The following is a 6,457-nucleotide window of genomic DNA, read 5'->3' on the forward strand; positions in this document are numbered from 1 at the left end:
AGACTAGAGTTGCTACCATTCTGCAATACAATGGATGTCTGGCGGTGACAACGAGAATCTACCTTATAGACCATGTGGGGGCGAGTCTTGCACACTGCACGTGCACGTGATCTTTAAGCCACGGCACGTGAAGACAGGGCAGGAGTGTCTCAGAACTCCTGTACCAGGTTTTATGCCATGTGTATGTTGCTCGTTTCTGTTGGCACTGTCATTAAAACATCAGTGATTGCGTTTCACATTTTCTGCAAAACATCATTATACTTCATATCAATGGAAATTTTACGAATAAAAATTAATTCTTTTTTAAGACGGGTTTATTTAAAAACGAAAAATTACAGCACTGCTGCTGCGGCTAATTGGTATTTCATTTTTCTTTACTCGGTTATATTTTTAAAAAATATAAAAAAAACACTTGCTGTAACTGAGACCCAACGAATACCGAAAAATACAGGTTAATCACACTTTCGTTTTAATCGATCGGTTTTCCCACGAATACCGAAAAATACGGGTTAATCACATGTTCGTATTAATCCCTAATGTGAAACACTGAATCGGCGCAGCCTTGCCGTCCACATCGGAACATTGTCCCGATGAGGTCTAGGATTAAGGGTACTGGGTCTGCTACGCTCGTACCCTACCATCAACTTGTGCTAGCAGGCCAGTCTGACATTTTCGAACACTCCAGATGTTAGGCGCTTTCTTGGGGTGGCGAGAGGATTGTCGAGTAGTACCGGCATTGTTTCAGTACGTCTCTCTCTTTTTTTTTTTTTTTTTTTGGGGGGGGGGGGTCATCAGTCTTCTTGATGCGGCCCGCCACGAATTCCTCTCCTGTGCCAACCTCTTCATCTCAGAGTAGCACTTGCACTCTGCGTCCTCTATTATTTGCTGGATGTATTCCAATCTGTCTTCCTCTACAGTTTTTGCCCTCTACAGCTCCCTCTAGTACCATGGAAGTCATTCCCTCATGTCTTAACAGATGTCCTGTCCTCCTTTTCCTTCTCCTCAGTATTTTCCACATATTCCTCTCCTCTCCGATTCTGCACAGAACCTCCTCGTTCTTTACCTTATCAGTCCACCTAATTCTCAACATTCGTCTGTAGCTTCACATCTCAAATGCTTCGATTCTCTTCTTTTCCGGTTTTCACTACCATACAATGCTGTACTCCAGGCGTACATTCTCAGAAATTTCTTCCTCAAATTAAAGACGATATTGGTTGTTAGTAGACTTCTCTTGACCAGGAAAGCCCTTTTTGTCATTGCTAGTCTACTTTTGATGTCCTCCTTATCTATACCTCCTGCCTTATTTGATCTTCAGTCCTCTTTTTAATATTGATTCTAATACCGATTCCCCTATCTCTTCTAAATCGACTCCTGTTTCTTCTTGTATCACATCAGACAAATCTTCCCATTCATAGAGGCTTTCAATGTATACTTTCCACCTAGCAGCTCCCTGGCAACGGCCTTGCCGAAGTGAATACACCGGTTCCTGTCAGATCACCGAAGTTAAGCGCTGTCGGCCGTGGGCAGTACTTGGTTGGGTGATCATCGGGGCCGCCATGCGCTGTTGCCATTTTTCGGGGAGGAACTACTCGACCGCACAGTAGCGGCTCCAGTCAAAAGAAACCATCATAACGTCCGGGAGAGCGGTGTGCTGACCACACGCCCCTCTTATCCGCATCCTCACATGAGGATGACACGGCGGTCGGATGGTCCCGATGGGCCACTTGTGTCCTGAAGACGGAGTGCCTTATCAGCCCCCTCCTCTGTGTTTAACAGTGGCACTCCCGTTGCACTCTTAATGCCATGACACTTGCTTTTAACGTAACCGAAGTTGGTTTTGAGTGACGCTGACTCAATCCTTCCCATAGTCATTTCTTTTTCTATTTCTATATATTTTTCATGCAGCCATTTCATCTTAGCTTCCCCAGAGTTCCTATTTATTTCATTCCTCAGCGACTTGGGTGTCTGTATTCCTAATTTCCCCGATCATTTTGTACTTGTTTCTTTCCTTGATCAAAAGATTTCTTATGTTTACCATCGTTATTTCGCAGTTACCTTCTTTCTACCTCTGTTTTTATTTCCAACTTCTGTGATTGCCCTCTTTAGAGATGTCTATTCAACTGTACGGCCTACTTATTGTTGTATCTATAGCCTCAGAGAACTTCAGGCGTGTCTCGTCATCTTTTAGTACTTCAGTATCCCACTTCTTTGCGTATTGATTCTTCCTGACTAATGTCTTAAACTTGAGCCTACTCTTCATCGCTACTGTATTGTGATGTGAGTCTATGTCCGCTCCAGGGTACGCCCTACTATCCAGTATCTGATTTCGGAACCTCTGTGTGACCATGATGTAATCTAACTGAAATTTTCCCGTATCACCCGGGCCTTTCCAGAATACCTCCTTCTCTTGTGATTCCTGAACAGAGTATTCGCTATTACTAGCACACGTTTATTACAGAACTCAATTAATCTTTCTCCTCTCTTATTCCTTGTCCCAAGCCAATATTCTCGTGTAACCCTTTCTTATACGCCTTCCCCTACAACTGCATTCCGGTCCCTCATGACCATTAGATTTTCAGCTCCCTTTACATACTGTATTACCCTTTCAATATTCTCATACACTTTCTCCATCTTTCCATCTTCAGCTTTCGACGTTGGCATGCATACCTGAACTATCGTTGTCGGTCTGATAAGAACATCCCTATAACTGAACAATTCACTGTAACACACTCTCTACCCTATCTACCTGTTCATAACGAATTCTACTCCGGTTATACCATTTTCTGCTGCTGTTGATGTTACCCTATGCTCATATGACCAGAAATCCTTGTCTTCTTTCCACCTCACGTCACTGACCCCTACTAGATCTAGATTGTGCCTTTTTATTTCCCTTTTCAGGTTTTGTAGTTTCCCTACCACTTTCAAGCTTCTGACGTTCAACGCCCCCCGACTCGTAGAACGTTATTTATTTCTTTGATTATTCAATCTTTTACTCGTGGTAATCTCCCCCTTGGCAGTTCCCCCCAGAAGATCCGAATGGGGGACTATTCCCGAATCTTTTGCCAAACGAAAGATCATCATGACACTTGCTTGAATTACAGGCATATGGATACAGGTGTCTTTAATGCAGTGGTTTCCATTGCTTTCTGCAGCCACATGCCGTTGATCTTTATTGATTCTTCCGCCTTTATGAGCAGTTTCCCACCCCTAGGACAAGAGAGTGCCCTGAACTTCCCTCCGCTCCTCCGCCTTCTTTGACAAGGCCGTTGGCAGAATGAGGGTGGCTTCTGATGCCGGAAGTCTTCGGCCGCCAATGCTGATTATTAATCAAAATTTAAGCAGCGGCGGGATTCGAAATCAGGGCCAAAAATGTTTCGATTAAGAATCAAAGACGCTACTCCTTTTTTCTAGCATTTTTTTCCCATTTTGTTCGTCATTGTTCATTGTGTTTGGTCGTAGCGGACGTCATATGACATCCGTTGAAGTTCGTTGTTGATCGATTCACTGAGGTGTCTTTTTTCATTTTTTTTATTATTATTATTACAGAGAGCAGCCAACATCTCTGACCGAACACATTTTTTTCCTGATATAATTCGTTCCGTTTGATCAGGGCGGACCTCACAATACATCCGTTTAAGTTGGCCGTTGATCCCTTAACTCAGTTTTTTTTACTGCAGAGAGCACGCAACCCTCTGACCGAACACGCTGAGCTACCGTGCCGGCCTGTTCCAAGACCACGAGTTACGGGTCAGTACAGGTCAGTAGGTAACGAGCCGGAATTGCAGTATATCGGCCGGCCGCGGTGGTCTCGTGGTTCTAGGCGCGCAGTCCGGAACCGTGCGACTGCCACGGTCGCAGGTTCGAGTCCTGCCTCGGGCATGGATGTGTGATGTCCTTAGGTTAGTTAGGTTTAAGTAGTTCTAAGTTCTATGGGACTGATGACCACAGCAGTTGAGTCCCATAGTGCTCAGAGCCATTTGAACCATTTTTTGCAGTATATCGCCATCTGCAGACAGAAACGTTGGTCAGAGCGCTAAGATATGGATCGGTGGAGGCAAAAGTTAAATGCGGTGTTGAGAAGAAGAACTGTATTAATAAGTCGAGCCGTCATTACTTAGGCGTAGGAGAATTTAGTAAAAGGTGAAACTGATGGGCGATGGAAGAATGAAGCTAAATTAAATAGCGACTTCTCAGGATTTACAATTTATCAGTGTAGATTGCGTATGTGTGAGTGTGGAAGGCATAGGAACATTCATTGTCGTGAACCAATTGTACATAATTGGCAAACAAGAAGTTTTCGTCTTAGGACGTTTTGGCAGCGCATATACCAGGTGATCAAAAAGTCCGTATAAATTTGAAAACTTAATAAACCACGGAATAATGTAGATAGAGAGCTAAAAATTGACACACATGCTTGGAATGACATGGGGTTTTACTAGAACAAAAAAAAAACAAAGTTCACAAAATGTCCGACACATGGTGCTGGACAGCAAAACTTCAGTGACTGCTAATGACAATCGTGTACAAAAGGAGCTGTAATGAGAGAGAGTTGCGCCAGCAGTCGCAGCATGTTGACGTTACCCGAAAAGGCGCTTTTAGTGAAGCTGTATTATCAGAATGGGGAATGTGCTACTTCAGCGTTACGATCCTATCGCCATAGGAAGGGGATTGGAACGGGTAAAGGTCCGTTGACAAATGCAGCTGTGGCGAGAATGATTTCAAAGTTCGAAGCCACGGGTTTTTTAGACGATAGACCCCGTAGTGGCCTACCGAGCACAAGGCGTAATGTTGCTGAGACAGTTCAGGAAGAAATGGAGACTGTAGCGGGTTCGTCTATGCACGGGGAAGTCAACGCTCGTGCAGTCGCACGCCGCACCGGCATTCCATGCACTACTGTTTGCTTGGAACTGAGGCGTACCCTCCGATGCTATCCGTGCAAAATCCATCATGAAGTGTTACCTGGCGATTTAGTGAAGCGGACGGCATTTGCGGTGTGGGTGTTTCAAAAGATGGCGGAAGATGACGATTGGTTGAGTAGCGTGTGAAACGCGTACGTCGTGTGTGTATTCAGTACCAGCGATGGCGAGGCATGACAGAATCTCTGACCAGAGAGTTATTTATCGTTGCTAGTCTGCGCTTGACCGCGCGAGACTTCAGTTGCACTCTGTCGGCAGTAGTTGTTGCGAGTTGACGGTTGTACTGAGCGGGCGTCGACATGGGTCGGCGGCGTGCTCTCCTTCCATCTCTGGTCACGATTCAGGACGAGGTATATTGTTTTAGAAGGTAATGAAGCAGCATTGCGCTCAGCTAATGACATATGTTAACTGTAATTAATTTGTTCAAGAATTGCCCCCAATAATACACTCCTGGAAATTGAAATAAGAACACTGTGAATTCATTGTCCCAGGAAGGGGAAACTTTATTGACACATTCCTGGGGTCAGATACATCACATGATCACACTGACAGAACCACAGGCACATAGACACAGGCAACAGAGCATGCACAATGTCGGCACTAGTACAGTGTATATCCACCTTTCGCAGCAATGCAGGCTGCTATTCTCCCATGGAGACGATCGTAGAGATGCTGGATGTAGTCCTGTGGAACGGCTTGCCATGCCATTTCCACCTGGCGCCTCAGTTGGACCAGCGTTCGTGCTGGACGTGCAGACCGCGTGAGACGACGCTTCATCCAGTCCCAAACATGCTCAATGGGGGACAGATCCGGAGATCTTGCTGGCCAGGGTAGTTGACTTACACCTTCTAGAGCACGTTGGGTGGCACGGGATACATGCGGACGTGCATTGTCCTGTTGGTACAGCAAGTTCCCTTTCCAGTCTAGGAATGGTAGAACGATGGGTTCGATGACGGTTTGGATTTACCGTGCACTATTCAGTGTCCCCTCGACGATCACCAGTGGTGTATGGCCAGTGTAGGAGATCGCTCCCCACACCATGATGCCGGGTGTTGGCCCTGTGTGCCTCGGTCGTATGCAGTCCTGAATGTGGCGCTCACCTGCACGGCGCCAAACACGCATACGACCATCATTGGCATCAAGGCAGAAGCGACTCTCATCGCTGAAGATGACACGTCTCCATTCGTCCCTCCATTCACGCCTGTCGCGACACCACTGGAGGCGGGCTGCACGATGTTGGGGCGTGAGCGGAAGACGGCCTAACGGTGTGCGGGACCGTAGCCCAGCTTCATGGAGACGGTTGCGAATGGTCCTCGCCGATACCCCAGGAGCAACAGTGTCCCTAATTTGCTGGGAAGTGGCGGTGCGGTCCCCTACGGCACTGCGTAGGATCCTACGGTCTTGGCGTGCATCCGTGCGTCGCTGCGGTCCGGTCCCAGGTCGACGGGCACGTGCACCTTCCGCCGACCACTGGCGACAACATCGATTTACTGTGGAGACCTCACGCCTCAAGTGTTGAGCAATTCGGCGGTACGTACACC

General features: G+C 46.6%; 1 pseudogene; it reads left to right on the forward strand.

Moving 5' to 3' along the window:
• The first annotated feature begins 1,452 nt into the window (after window positions 1-1,452).
• On the forward strand, window positions 1,453-1,570 carry LOC126210982 (5S ribosomal RNA; annotated as a pseudogene).
• Window positions 1,571-6,457: the final 4,887 nt, after the last annotated feature.

The sequence above is a fragment of the Schistocerca nitens genome, chromosome 10 (assembly GCF_023898315.1).
Source record: "Schistocerca nitens isolate TAMUIC-IGC-003100 chromosome 10, iqSchNite1.1, whole genome shotgun sequence".
Taxonomy (NCBI): domain Eukaryota; kingdom Metazoa; phylum Arthropoda; class Insecta; order Orthoptera; family Acrididae; genus Schistocerca; species Schistocerca nitens.